Here is a 16,145-nt window from a genome sequence, read left to right as displayed (position 1 = left end):
CACGACCGATCAAGTCTGGATAATTGGCCACTCCTGGTAAAAGAGAAAACTCACCATGCCATTGTGCTTCACCCCAGTGGAGATGACAAAAGGTGGAAAACAGATTCATTTGAGGCTAAATTTAAGCATTTGGGTCATTTAGTTCCAGTGAATCCCTAATTCTTCCTTTCTGTGTTTGTAATAAATGTCAATTTATTCTTGGAGTGCTAAATACACAAACTAAATCATCTCTTTCCAGGTACTCTGTTGGAAGGCTGGTTCCCTAGGAAGCCTCGTGTTTTTACAGAGTATTTAAAATCCTGGCATTCCACCCTGACCTCTGACATTAGCTCTCTGTGTCATCTTACACAAGCAGTTAGTCTCTTCTTGCCTGAGTTTTCTCACTGGTAAGATGAAGAAGTTGGGTTTCATTCATTAGTTTTGATTACTTTTTTCTTACCATTGACCCTATATTTTCAAAAATTCTCACTCTCAAAAATTTACATTTATTAAGTAATAATTAATCTGTTTTTCTTAGTGCTTTCATTTATCATAGAGGTATATCATTTCTAGTCAGAATTTCTGGTCACAATGAAGTACCCAGTGTGGCCACACTGAAACGATATGATTCCAGATGTCAGAGAAGAAACTTGGCGTTTGACCTCACCTGGGGAGCGTTTCCACAGGAAAACTTGTGATTTATGAAAAGAAGTTGAAAAGAGCTGGAGGAACCAAATTGTGAAACATTCCTGTTATGTGAGCATAAACAGCCCTGGGTTTAAATTCTCGTTTTACCATTTGGGAGCTAAGTGACTTGAGGAAAATTACTTAACCTCTCGGAACCTCATTATTCTCATTTATAAAATGGGGATAATCATTGAATTGTATCTGCCTTGCCTACCTCACAAGTTCTTTTGTAGGAGTTAAATTAAATATCACTTGAAAATTGTTCAAAACTGCAAAACTTAGTATTGTTGTTATTCCTCGTATTATAAATATGCCAATTCCAGATATTATTAAAGTGTTTGATTGCAACCAACAACTTTTCAGACTTAGACTCCACCATCCATCCTGTTAGATGTATGACGTGATTGGCCTCGTCTTTGTCATCTGTTTCTTTCCCTTATTCACAAAGTGGTTCATTTTTAAAAATTGTGGTAAAATACACATAACACAAAATTTGCCATTTTAAAGATTTTAAAGAGTATAATTCAGTGGCATTTAGTATATTCACAATGTTGTAAAACCATCAACTCTATCTAGTTCCAGAACATTTTTATCACTCCAAAAGAAAACTCCATATCCATTAAGCAGTTGCTCCCCATTCTGGCCCCCACTCCCCGTCCTGCCCCAGGCAACCACTGAACTGCTTTCTGTCTGTATAAGTTTGCCTATTCTGGACATTTCATATAAATGGAATCATACAGTATGTGACCTTTTGTGTCTGGCTTCTTTCACTTAGTGTAATGTTTCTAAGCTTCAACCACGTTGTAGCATGTGTCAGTGTTCATTCCTTTGTGAATAATATTCCATTGTATGGATATACCACATGGGTTATTGCCTTCTTTGAGACTCTGACTACACACACAAATACATTCTTCTCCCCACACAATTGCATATAATGTTAAGGCATAAGCAGATTTCCCCAAGCCCATTAACGTACCCCAGATAAAGAACTCTTGCTCAAGTAAGAGTTTGTTCTCTGAATCCTTTCATTCATTCATCCATTCATTCATTCAGACCATTCATTCTTAATGACTGAGTGTAAGGAGCATTTCTATGCTCCGGGGGGAAATAAAAGTGATTTAAAAAAAAAGCAGTGCCTGTATTTTCTGCACTCATGGAGTTTGCTTTCTGGGCATGGGTGACAAACAGCGAACAAATAACTCATGTATGTGGTACATAAGGGTGTATAAGAAGGCCGTAAGAGCTATGGGAGAAACAAAGCCGGAGGAGAGGGAGGTAGGAAGTGCTGAGGAGAAGGCATTGCAATTTTAAATAGAGTAGTCAGGGGAACTTCACAGAGAAGGTGACCTTTGGATGAATATCTGAAGGTGTGAAGAAGGAACCGTGGGTTCAGTCTTACCTGTAAGAAGGCCTGATTACCATTGTAGACGACACCTTAGCAAAGAGGCCTAAATAATGTTCCTTTTTCCTGTTACAAAGGCAATTCCATCTTTAAATAAATAAGAATTCACATGGACATGGATTTTCACAAGTTTTCCTTCCCAAACAGCTAAAGTTTACAATGTTTCATGGTAATTTAGAGCACAGACTTGGGAATCAGGCTCTATCTTCACCACAAAAAATCTGCACACCTTTCCAGAAAGTCAGTTACCTCTCTACAGCTGTTTCATTTGCAAAATGGTGATAATAATCCTATATATCTTATCCTTTTCACAACAACTCTTTTCAGTGAAATAAAGTAGCTGAAACGCCTCGGACCCTTCCTGAAGTATAGATTTTGTTCAATAAATGGTGGATAACTTTGTTTACAGAACACTTGTTGACAGCTTTCCTCTTCTAAAGTAAAATGCTATTGCATGTTGCTTCACCGTGGGGAAGAAGAAGTGTTCTGTGGTGTGTGTTGTTTCAGTCAGAAAAAGAAGGAAGTGGGACGGTGTCTTACGGGGCTTGAAGAGAAAGGCCCAACTATTTCAGCTCCACAGATGCAAACTGTTGATGTCTCACCTCTCTGTCTCTATTTTAGGAATCATTCTGGATTTTCCTGGGATTTGAATTCTTTGTGTCTTGTTTTGGCCTTAAAGGCAGAATCTCCCTTACCCCACTCCCTCCCTCAATTCTTCCAGGTCTCTTATTCAGAGAATCCTTCCCCGGACTTGCTTTTCACCTCTTCCTCCCCACCCCTTATCCTGCTTTGTTTTTCTTCGTAGCGCTCAATACATTTTTTTTTTTTTATCCGCAATGCATAGAACAGTGCTTAGCACCAGCAGGCACTCAAGACACTATGTGTTGAGTAGGCAAACTTATTGAAAACCTTGGAAGTCGTAAATTTTGTACTTCCTGCCCATTTGATGTAGGTGTGACTAGATGACTTACTTTGACCAATGAACTGTGTAAGTGGAAGTGACACTGTATCACTCTGGGGCAGAAACTTAAAGAGACAGTGCGTGCTCTGTTGCCTTCTCTTTCCCTCTGTCAGGCCACTGGTAATATTTGAAATAGTGGCTACATTGTCATCCTGGATCCCAGAGTGATTACAATGAGAGTAGCCTCTCCTAATTTCTTATAATGGATATGTAATGTGGACAGAAACAAACCTTTGTTACTTTAAGCCACAGAGCCTTGTGGATTGTTTGTTACTGCAGCATAACCTAGACTATCCTGACTGACACAAGTACCAACCTTATAATTTTGTCTTCTTATTCTTGCTCCCTAAAAGAGAGATCTGGGTATCATTTACCTTCAAATAAAAGACCTATGCTTAGAAAGAAATGGATGTGACATTATAGTATCGTATTAGGTCACATCTGACTTATTTAAAGAAGTCTACAGGACAACCATTGGTCAGCTCCTGTTTCACGTGCACTTTAGGCACTGGGGAATGAGATTAAGGTTCGGAAGTAATTTCCTTCAGGGAGTCGAGGTCTCTCCACATGTGACAGCCCTCACTTAGAGACCCTAGGCCATTTGCTACTCCTCAGTTTCTGCTGCACTGACCAAGTCTGTGCTGCTTCTGATCAATTTACCTCTTTTATGTTAAAAGGATAGACAATTATCTAATACTCAATTTCAGACTATTTGAAGTTTTAGTGTAGTGGGCAAAAAAGCCCAAAGATTTAGCTTCAGGGGATTTTGGTTTAAGTATCTACCTACTAGCTCTATGATCTTGGGTAAATTGCTTAACTTTCCTGAGCCAAAGAATCCCAGTTATAAAATTGGGATGACAATGTGAGTCCGTGATCTTTCCAACCAAAATTCTTGGGGCAAGATATGTTTTGGAATTGAGAACTTTTCAGATTTTAGAAAAGCGATACGGTACATATGATGTATGTAGAGCAAAACAAACCCAGCAGGACAAGGGCAGCCCTCCAAAAGCAAATACATTAATATTTCTGCTGCAAAATTTATTGATATTCAAGTAAATAGGATAAAGACTGTGACAAGGTTCATTTCAGCTCAAATCAGGCTTTGTAATTGTATGAATTCCCCCCAAACTTTTGGTTTTTAGAGTTTAAAAAAATTATGGATAGTATATTGTGAACCAATACCTATTTCCTATTTTTCAGGTTGTTATAAGGAATAAATGAAATAAGGTGTATAAAAACGACATTGTGTACCATCTTACCATAAAAATGAGAATTGTTATATCCTTACAGCACAGAATTGGTAGTTCATTCAACAGCATTCAACATAACATTCAACAGTAACAACAATATTCAATGAGCATCTACTATGTGCTACATTGTTCTAGGTGCTGGCACTTATGTCATGAATGGATCAAGGATCCATCTCTTCCATTCAGCCTCTTTCCCAGAGGATGCATGTGTTTCTACACAATACTTTCCCAAGTGTGTGTGCACATAGAGTCATTCTTTCGATAGTTTCTTAGGCTTATTAAGATACTTCATTATTTGGGGCTTTAAAAAATATGGCAGATAAAATAAATTTTCTACTTTTTAGAACAAGTTAGCCCTGGAAGGTCTTCTGGTGAGTCACGTTCTGAGTGGGGAAATCTGGCATTGAGGCATAATTAACATTCTGGGTTGCCCCCAGTTTCTATGGAGATGAGTCTAGCCCCTGGGGGAAGGAGTGATGGATGTGTAATCTCCAAGATAGGTAACTGACAGGAAAGAATTTTCCTTTCTCAAATGTATTAATTATTCACATTCATTATTCGTCAAACACTGTGAGTTTCCATTTAGAAATTGGACAAAATAGAGAAATTCTCCCCTGTCCACCCCCCATAATCAAATTCTTCCAGACTGCTGAGCATCTGCATAGGTCTGCCACTTGGTCTAGTTTAATGGCAAGTGTTTGTCTGATGTCACTGGGAGATGGAATGAAGATTAAACACTTTGTTAACCACAGTAGCAAAGACTTTTGGGGGTTTCAACTTTCCCAGTCTCTGATATTTTCTTATTATCATATCCTCCTTCTAGAATGTAAGCTTGGTAAGAACCCAGACCTTGCCTGTCTTGTTCACTACCATATTCCCAGCCCTGGAACAGGGTATAGACACTTGATAAGTACTTATTAAGTGAGAAAATGAATGAATGTGGTTTGGGCCTGGGGATGGCAGAACCCATTGGAGTAAATGCACATATGCACTGTAATACGGGCGATCCACCCTAGTTCTTTGAGAGGGATTGCTGTCCACATCCTCCTCTCCCTGGCTAAATGATGATGTACAATGGGGCACAGAGAGGAGGCAGTTGGGGCAAGACCCTTAGCCCGTTCCAGGATAGGCACCCCTTGACATATCCTGTAAATCTTTTCTTATTGTGTTCACTGCCTTTTAATCAATTTATCTGAACCTAGACCTATTCTTTGCCTGAAATGTATCCCAGAACCGTGGTCAGTCGAAAACTACAGATTGCGTCAATGGGCCAGACTGTGAAACACCCACACAGTGCCTAGTCCCCGTATCCAAACTTGGCTGGTCAATGGTTTGCAAAAAACCAAATCGCTAAAGGCTAATTTGTTCAATGACTAATTTTCCAAAAACGTGTTTTCTATGATCAACTTATAAAGTGGATAGCCACTGGTGTTTGATGGGATGGTTTCCAAAGCTCTTGGGTTTTTTCAAAGGAGTCTTTTTGTTCCATATTACTGTTGGTTTCATCAGAGCCATTTCTACATAGCAGGTCAAGGTTTCCTGGTTTGCAGATTTTCTGTTCTTTGGATCTGTGACTTTTAGGCGTGAGAATTTTTTTGTGTGTATTTCAAATCAGGCATTGTGCATGTCTTAAATGTTAAAGATAGTATAAAAGATAGAGTAGATGTCTGCTGTCTAACAACTTCTAAATCCACTCTACTGCCTAAAGACTTGTGATTTGGTTCAAACAGATGAATATTTTGTTTGGATTTTGAGCATTGGAGAAGTGCTTTAGGATCTGAGTTGTTAAAACATAAAGAAATTAATAAAACATAAGAAATTCATGTTCGGTCCACCTGAATGAAAGGGCCAAGTGATTGAGGAGAAACAGTTGCAGAAAAGCTAAAAACTGCTGTGCTTCCTAATAGCACATTCTTTCATTAATTAAATAATTCAACATGTATTGAGTCCCATTTTAGTGCCAGGCTTTATTCTAGGTACTTGGAATCAAAGAAAAATCAGACAAGAGGCTGGCCTGGTGGCGTAGTGGTTAAGTGCGCCCACTTTGCCGCCTGGGGTTTGCAGGTCCAGATCCCGGGCACAGACCTATGCACCACTCATCAAGCCATGCTGTGGTGGCGTCCCAGATAAAAAATAGTGGAAGATGGGCACATGTTAGCCCAGGGCTAATCTTCCTCAGAAAAAGAGGAAGATTGGCAACAGAAGTTAGCTCAGGGCCAATCTTCCTCATCAAAAAAAAAAAAAAAACCAGAGAGAAAAGAAAAGAAAAAAAAGAAAAATCAGACAAGTTTCCTACTTTAGAGATAGTCTGCTATTTTGGAATCTCCTGGTAAGATGTAGGCCCATGCTGTTGTGTTCATTTGACTTTTTTTTTTTTAATTTTGTGGTCATTCTTTTAGCCAATTATAACTTCTATTTTAATAGATATAACATTTGTCTCTTAACTATTCTGGATTTGTGGCCTATCTTAATTCCCGTGAAAATGCCCTTTCTCATCTTATAAATGCTGACTGTATTGCTAGATTTCAGTTTTATCCCCTTACCTCTTTCCGCCATCTTGTGCCCTGGCAGCCCTGTCCCTTCAGAGGCTGTGCGAGTCTGAAAACCAGAGTTCAAGTCCTGCTCTTTCACTTAACAGCTGTGAAAGCAGCAAGTCATGTGACCTTTGGAAGCTCAGACTGCATCTGTTAAGTGGGCTAATGAAGACTAACTCACAGTGTTAATGCAAGTATAATGGAGCTAAGAGGACTTTGTAAGCAGTAAAGCATTAATGTGAGAGATTCTCAGAGATTTGTGCAAGTCAGGTTCTAACGCACTAGATAAGGAAAACACCACAGGAACACAGAGGAGAAAGTATTTAGGGAGATCAGCAAGGTTTTGCAAAGCCAGTATGGTGAACTTGGCCTTGAGATTAGGGGCTGCAGAAGGTGAAGAAGAACATTCCAGGCAGAAGAAACTGATGGACAAAGTCTCAGAGGCACCAAAAAGTCCTGTGTGTTTGGTGAATAATGAACAAAAGGGATTGTAGGCTAGGTGGGAAGTCAAAGATATTCTTGAAGAGCTCTGTACGCCACAGCAAAGACTCTAAACTTTATTTACAGAGCCGCCGAAAAGTTTCATTCTACAAATAATTTCTTGTGTGAGCCAATACGTGCCAAGCACTATTGTAAGCACTTGTGGTATATCAGAAGAATAGTGAAAAGAACATCCATGTACCCAATTTAAGAAATATTTTAAGAAGTGATCAATTCTTACGAAACTCTGTGTTCCCCTCCTCAATGGAATCCTTTGAATTCCCCAAGGGTAACTCAAACTCTAAATTTTGTGTTTGTCATTCCCTTGTTTTTCATTACAGTTCTATTAATATGTGAAGAAACAGGCTCAATAAATATTTGCTGGATAGAAAAATGAAAATACACTTCCCTGCGTGGGTGGTCTCTGGTGTCCTTTCTTGCATCTATTACAGATTTGTCATTATTCCAATGCTCTTAACCAGTCTTTAATCCTCAGGTTTCTTGATTTACATGCTGGTGTGTGTCTTTATCAAATAGTTGTATTTATTATCGAAACGACTTGATACAAATTGCTCCCAGAACCCCTTTTCTTTAACATAGCGGCTATTTATAATTTCTATCTCATCTTCCCATCTTGATCCGCATGTAAGTGGAGTATTATAATTGTAGACATGTTGTGTTTTGTGCTTGAGCTCTTTACTTCATATTATTCTGTAGTTTCTGTATTTCTAGATAGTCTTTGTATTATTTTTATGACTTCCCAATATTCTATCAAGCAAATATAATTTGCTTTATCGTAATTCAATTGCTGGATATTCAGGTTGCTTCGAATTTTAAACTATTGTAACATTGTTATAAAAGCCTTTTTACTTATAAGATTTTTTCTTGTTTTGAATTATTTCCTTAGGATATATTTTCATGAATGAGATTACTCGGTCGAGGCATGATTAATTTTGTGGTTCTTGTTACCTGAGGGGCTTGCTTTATATAAAAGAATTGTTTATTTTTCTGATTGTAAAAGTAATTCATGCTCATTGTAGAACACCTGGAAGATACAGAAATGTGTAAAGAGAAAACCAAAAATCTCCCCTAATCTTTTCCCACAAAGATAATCATCATTAACATTAAAAATTTTTTTTTAAAATCCATCGTTAACATTTTGGTATATTTCCTTCAATTTTCACAAAATTGCAATCACATATTGTTTTGTATCCAGCTCGTTAAACATCATCATCATTTTTTCCCATGTCACTAAATATTTTTCAAAGAAATGATATTTTTAAATGACCACATAATACTGTGTCGTGTGGATGGCTATCGATCCCTTTTTTTGGTAAGGAGGACTAGCCCTTTGCTAACATCTGCCAATCCTCCTCTTTTTGTTGAGGAAGACTGGCCCTGGGCTAACATCCGTGCCCATCTTCCTCCACTTTACATGGGACGCCGCCCCAGCATGGCTTAACAAGCAGTGCGTCTGTGCGCGCCCGGGATCCCAACAGGCGAACCCTGGGCTGCCGCAGCGGAGAGCGGGCGCCTAACCGCTTGCGCCATTGGGCTGGCCCCTATCAGTCCCTTCTTATTGGACTTTTTACTGGAATAAATAATGCTGCAAGTGAACATCTTGATATGAACCTTCACGAGAATTCTGCTTGTTTTCTTAAGACAAATGTTTGGAGGTAAAATGCTGGATGAATGATACAAATATTGTCGGGTTTTGATCCATGCAGGAATCATGCATCTTGACATATAACATTCCTTTGCCCCTCTGTATTAGTTTCCTACGGCTGCTGTAACAAATTACTGCAAACTTAATGGCTTAAACGAGTGCAAATTTATTATCTTCCAGTTATGGAAGTCAGAAGTCCAAAACGGGTCTCTCTGGGTTAAAATCAAAGTGTCAGCAGTGCTGCGTTCCTGGTGGAAGTTCTGCGAAGAATCCATTTCCTTGCCTTTTCTAGCTTCTAGAGGCTGCCTGCATTCCTTAGCTCATGACACCGTTCCTCCATTTTCAAAGCCAGCAATGGCAGGTTATGTCTTTCTTACACTGCCGTCTCTCTGGCTCTCTCTCTTCTGCCTCTCCCTTCCACTTCTCTGGAAACCTGTGAGTACATTGGGCCCACCTGGATAATCTAGGCTACTCTCCTGTCTTAAAGTCATCTGTTTAGCAATCTTCACTCCACCTGCAACCCTAATTCCTCCTCTGCCGTGTAACCTGATATATTCACAGGTCCTGGGGATTAGGACATGAACATCTTCGGGGCATCATTATTCTGCCCACCACACATTCCTTTCTTTGGGTATTGTGCTTTTATCTCCCATTGCTTCGTTTTAGTCAGTTAGTTAGTTCACCAAGATTCAACAGAAAGCCAAAAGTTTTTTGGCCCTAAACTATGTGGAAGACACTTTACTAGATACAAACCCCTTAAAAAACTTGCTTTCTGATGGAGGAGACAGCTACTTATACAAGGACCGTAGTACAAGGTAAGGTATGATTAGTGACAAAAGAGTAGTTCGAAGTAGCTCAAAGGAACACAGAGGACAGCTGAGTAACTTTTATCAGGAAAGCTTCTTGGAGGAAGAAGTAGCATTTGAACTGAAAATTTAATGATGGCTAGAATTTTTATAAGTAGAGATGGAGAATGGCATTTTAGACAAAAGGACCAGAATGACTAAAGGCACAGAGATGAGAAATCAAAGAATGTGTTCAGAGATTGGTGATTAGTCTAGGAGAGTGCTAGCTGATAGAACTTTCTATGATGATGGAAATGTTCTATATCTGTGCTGTTCGATATGGTAGTCACTAGCTACTTGTGGCCATTGAGCACTTTAAATGTGGCTAGTGCAACTGAGGAACTGAATCTTTAATTTAATTTTAATCAATTTAACTGTAAAAAGTCACATATGGCTAGAAGTTGCCATATTGGACAACAAAGATATAGAGTGGCTAGAGCAAGGGATCTTTTGTGGATAGAGTTTTTGGAAGACCACTTTGGAAGATTTATTGAGGCCACATAATAGAGATCTTTGAAAACCATGCACTAGGTAATGGGAGTCACCAAATATTTTGAGCTGGAGAGTAACATGATCACAAGTATGTCTGAGTTAAGAAAGCATTCTGATGGCCTTTGGAGGATGAGAAGGATGGGAGGAAGTTTAAAGCCAGTTGATACCAGGACTAGTGCACAGATCTTATTAAGTTCTTCATAATTCTTAGTCAATGTTAACATTTTAGGGTGACTTTGTTTATCCCCATATTCTGGGCACTGGTATGTAGATATCCAAGGATATATAGATAGCCTTTCCTGTTGGATTCCCAGCACTGTTGGATACTTCCTATGTCTTCTGTATGAAACTCTGTTATGATCTGGTTTAGAATTTACCTGACATTTTTCTTCCTTTTCCTTAAAATTTTCACTTAAAGCAAGTGATTGTAAAGGCTGTGAGGGCGCAGACTGTGTTATTCACCATTGTATTTCAGCTCCTTGAAGAATACTTGGCACAGCTGAACTGCTCAATAAGTATTATGTAAAATAATATCTTATCAGGTTGATGAAGAATCTTGTGATTCTGATAGGATTCCCTTGTACCTTTCCAAAAGCCCCTGTCAATCACAGTCCCAAACATCTCATTCTCACAGCCTCTAGGTAGCCAAATGCCCACCTCCCGTAGTTTCTTGTCTTTCAAGGTTACACCTCTCAACTGGAAGAAGTGGGCTTTCTAGCCTCTCAGTTTTATCCAGTGCTTCAAAGTGACGAGAGATATCCATGGTCTTTTGGGTGCTTTATGGATCTGTAGACATGTATAGTAGCTGATGAGTTTAGGAAGCTGGTCATCTCGGTGACATCTCATGACTGTGTATTCCTCACACCCTGTCCATCCAGGCCGCCTCCTTACTCCTCAACAGGGACAAGTCAATCTTGGTAACGGAACGCTTCCTCCAGGCAGCTACAACTGATTTCTTCGCATTGCTAGTACTTGGGAATCCTCATTTTTTCAGGCAAGTGACCACTCATTTTGGCACTGTTTTGTAAGGAGTCCCCCATTTCACTTTCACTTGCCATGGTTTCAGTTACTCGTGGTCAACTGCAGTCTGAAAATATTAAATGGAAACTTCCAGGAATAAACAATTCGTAACTTTTAAATTGCGAGCTGTTTTGAGTAGCATTATGAAATCTCACGTTGTCCCACTCCATCCAGCCCAGGACATGAATCATGCCTTTGTCCAGCTGTATACTGTATCCACCCAGTATACGCCACTCACACGTTAGTTACTAAATAGCCTTTAGTCACTTAGTAGCTGTTAGTCACGTAGTAGCCATGTGGGTTATCTGATTGACTACCTTGGTATGTTTGTGTTCAAGTCACCCTTATTTTACTTAATAACGGCCCCAAAGCACAAGAGTAGTGATGCTCGCAATTTGGATACGCCAAAGAGAAGTAAAGTGCTTCCTTTAAGTGAAAAGTTGAAAGTTCTTGACTTAATAAGGAAAGAAAAAAAGTTGTATGCTGAGGTTGCTAAGATTGACAGTAACTTCTATTACAGTGTATTGTTATAATCATTCTATTTTATTATTAGTTATTATTGTTAATCTCTTACTGTTCCTGATTTATAAATTAAACTTTATCATATGTATATACATGTAGGAAAAAGCATGGTATATATAGGGTTTGGTACTATCTGCAGTTTCAGCAACCACTGGGGGTCTTGGAACATATCCCCTGCAGATAGGGTATGCTGTATCCTAATACTCTGTATTACCATTTTGTTCTGGTTTCCATTTTATTGTTTCCTGTATATATATCTTGTTCTTTTTTCCTCACTGTAGTATAAGTTCCTTAAATATAGGTGTAGAAATAAGCAAAGACCACCCAAATGAGAATAAACTAAGTCTACTTATTCAGAGTTTGCTAAGGCAAGGGAGTCAGGCACCATCACTTGTGTTTGGAAGAGATTTAAAGGCAGGTAGGGGAGTGGAAAATCTTTCTAGTGGGGAAAAGCGAAGACTTCAAGTATGTCCTGATTGGAGACTGTGGCATGGGGAGGCTGGAGGCAGGCTACCCAGGAGCACGGCATTCTACGTGATTGGTTAGGAGTACATATTTTGCTTTCTCTGGTTGGTCCTAAGTGGGAAGCCAGAACAAAAATTAAGCAAGCTGTCAGTTATTAATCAGTTTTCGCCATTTTGGGCTAGTTGCTACAGGAGTTGTTATTGGGCTCCCTTGACTGTTTGTTGTAGATAGTATTGGCTTCCTGGACTGATGGCTGCAGATTGTAGGTGAGATTTCTATTTTTATATGTGGTCTGGCCATTGTCCATTTGTGTATTCGGTCTCTCACAGAGATCATGTCTTATGCTTGTATTACACCTGGCCTTCCCCCAAGCTCTTTTGGTCCTCCATTGTTTATCACATGCCCAGACACAAAACAGTTGGGTGGTAAACATTTGGCTGGATGATGTGGAGCACATCAGGTAGAAATGAACACTGAGCTGTGAATTCTGTTGCTGTTACTTTCTGGCTTGGGCAAGTCCCTCAGTTCTATTCTTGTATATTCCATTCTATTCACATTTACAGTATCCTTGGGATAGGTCAGGCCCTAGGAAACATGCTGATGGCACAAAGAAGAGTGACGCAAAATCTCTGCTCCCAAGGAAACCTCAAAATCTACCTCTCTAAACTTTAGGTTTTCATCTCTAAAATAGCAACAATAGTTGCATCGAGTTGTTGTGAGGATAAGATCAGATAAAGTACATGAAAGCATGTAGTCCATTGCAAAGAGCTATAAAATATGAGGGATTTTTGGTATTTTAAATGTTTAACAATTGTTTTCCTGAAAAGACAAAGCAGCTCCAGAAGACGCCGCGTCTCGATCAACTTGTCCTCCCTTTTCTGTCAGTAGAATTTATGACACGATGCCACACCATTTACAGCAACCTCTGCATTTCTTTCTCTAGGTGTTTACGGAGGGATCTGGGGTGTAATTATACCTCTGTCCTTTTTAGGGGGTGATACAGTTTCAAAAGCCCGTTTAAAGGATTTCTAGTTGCCAAGCTGTCCTGTGAACTGCCCAATACGATTCCTTGAATCATTGCCCAGTGCGGACCCAATTTATATTTGGAATTTCATGCCATCTTGAAGGAACATCATCCAGTGCCAGGGTCTTCTCTGAGCTAATTGGGCTTTGGCAGTGATGTCATTCCATGGTGGGCGTTTGTCGAGACTATGGCAGCAATAACTCAAATCTCGTTTTCGGCAGCGAGTGTCCATGTGTGCAAAGAGCCTGCTCCCCTCCCTCACATGTAATTACTCCTCTTGCTGAAGTTTCACTTCTGGCCCCTTTATGAAGACGGGAGATCAGTAGGCTATTTATACTCCATGGCTAAATCGTTCCTCCCCTTCTATTCTATGCACAACTATTTCTCTTGTTATTAATGTGGCTTAAAACAAAATGAGGGAGAGCAATAACCGCTCATCAAACTTATGATAAGCGGGAAGTAGTCATAGAATCATAGAGGGAAGTATCTCCTGAGGTTAAAATTAGAGGCCTTGGAATCAAACAGGTCTGTTTTGAACAGCTGCTGAGCCACTTTTAGCTGTGTTTGTTGGACAAGTTTGTTAACCTGTATTAGCCTCAGTTTCCTCATCTGTGAAATGAGGGTAATATTTTTTGCCTCATAGGATTGTGAATTAAATGTAACCCAGATCTATGGCTGTTCCCCTATGTCTGCTGACTTTGCTGACCTCAGATTTTCTTTCTATCCTGCCAAATAATCCTCATGTTCTAGGAGCATTGAGGAATAAGGAAGAATTTTCTGGTGACTTCCCAGGGCAGATGGAAGAGAAGGTTTCATCACATGTTCCACAGCGGGATTTTTCACAATCCCCAAGATCCCTCCTGAACACTGTCCTCAGCCTCTCCTCTGTTATTTCTGAACAATTCAGTTCTGCCCCAAACTTGCACACCCTTGCACAGTCCACAGTCATTTTGCTACTCAGCAGTTCAAACATCATGCCATTAAGCGGACATCCAACTGTCTATCAGAAGGAATTTTAGCACCATCTGTTGTTACTTCAGCACGTCTTTGGGGGTCTCCTCTTTCACTCAAATGGTCTATCAGAATGTTGCTTACAATCATATTCAAGTTTTCTCCCTAAGAGGTGTTCTAAGGGGGAGTATAAAAACGACTTCCCCCGCTTTGCGACATGAGTTTTATATTATATAATACGTGTAAAACACTTAGCACAATGCCTGCACAGAGTCGTACTTAATAAACTAAAGTTCATTTTTTTCAGGCAAAGTGAAAGGAATGTAGTGAGACACACAGCTTTGATATATCTGGAACAACTGCTCTACTTAAGAATTTCTGTCTTGTGCCTATCCTCTAATTATTAACATTCTATTAGAAAAGGTATTAGCAACCCTGAGCCACAGATGTCCAGGGCATGAAAGACATAAAGGGTGTGTCACTTCGGGCTCAAACTCCCATCTGGAGACCTGGGCACATCCCTGCCCAGATGGCTCATCATCATCTTTTCCACCATCATCTTTTCCTCCTTATACAAAGAGGTTAAATGTCTTCCCCAAGTTTACATCAGCTTCTAAATTACAAAGGTAGGGGCTATAATGTAATTTTGTTAAAGGCAGTAAATACTTGGCTGCCATTCTCTCTTCAACAGGCAAGTTGCATTGACCCTGCTCCCCCACAATGTCCCGTGGTCTCTCAATGCCCCTCAATGGGTAGTTACCGACGCTCTTAGCTGGTTTAGTTGAGAAGTTTCTTCTTTCTGGGTCATAGTAAGTCTGTTTAGACTTCCTCCTACCACTGCGTGGTTTGTCAGCTATTCTGCTGGCCTGGTGACTTTTTATCCATTTAACCACAGAGAATGTGCTTTGGGTCAGCACTCAGCCAAAGGCTGGGGAAACGGGAGAAAATACGGTTCTCAGATGAACCCAACTCTAAGTCACAGGGAGTGGTGAGCCATGTAACACTCCATGTGCCAAGTATTCAAAGTGGGGCAGGGCGAGAGGGATTCATTTTGCCTGGGGTGTAGGGAGCCAGGGGAGGTGTCAGGAGCCCTGGTGTTTGATGCGGGCCTAGGAAACGTGCTGATGGCACAGCATGAAGAGTGATACCAGTGGGATTTTCTAGGCCATGAAGAAGGTGATGACAGCCATTCTAGACTTTTTGGGGGTGCCAGCCAGAATCAGAGTGAGAACTCCAAGATGGAAAGGAAACTCAAGGGGACAGAATTAAGGCCTTTCTTTACTTCATCTCTTCCCGTGTGGAGACCCAGCTCAAGTACTGGAGGGCTCTGTACTTTCCTTTTATAGAGAAGACCATTCCCTTAGAAATGGGGGTTCTTTTCCTCCATATACAGAAAGGCTAAATGACTTATTCAGGTAGGTAACAAACCCAATGCCTATCCCAAGGCTTAGCTCCTAATCTGTGGTCAATAATCAATATTTATTGCATGAACAATGAATGAAGGAATAAGTGAATGAACAAACCCAGTTCTCCCGACTCCCATATAGAATGATTTCTGCTACTTGGCACTTGTTAGTGTTGTTTTTTAGTCATACTTCTAGCTGATTCTATCACCATCCATAGCAGAATCCCAAGGGATATACCCTGAGGTCTTTGTGAATCTTCAAATTCATGAAAGCATCTATAACATAAATTTTTCTTAATATGAAAATTGTGTACAGGGCAGGGAGTTTACCCAACAGTTTGTAAAATTGCTTTCTATTATTTCTGCCTCCAGTCCCAACACCTTTCAATCTCTCCTGCCCACAGTCATCAGCGGCTCGTCCTATTGTCCCTAGACCCCCACTTCTCATATGATCTCCATGTG

The sequence above is a fragment of the Diceros bicornis genome, chromosome 28 (assembly GCF_020826845.1).
Source record: "Diceros bicornis minor isolate mBicDic1 chromosome 28, mDicBic1.mat.cur, whole genome shotgun sequence".
Taxonomy (NCBI): domain Eukaryota; kingdom Metazoa; phylum Chordata; class Mammalia; order Perissodactyla; family Rhinocerotidae; genus Diceros; species Diceros bicornis.
Note: the sequence above shows the minus strand (reverse complement) of the source record.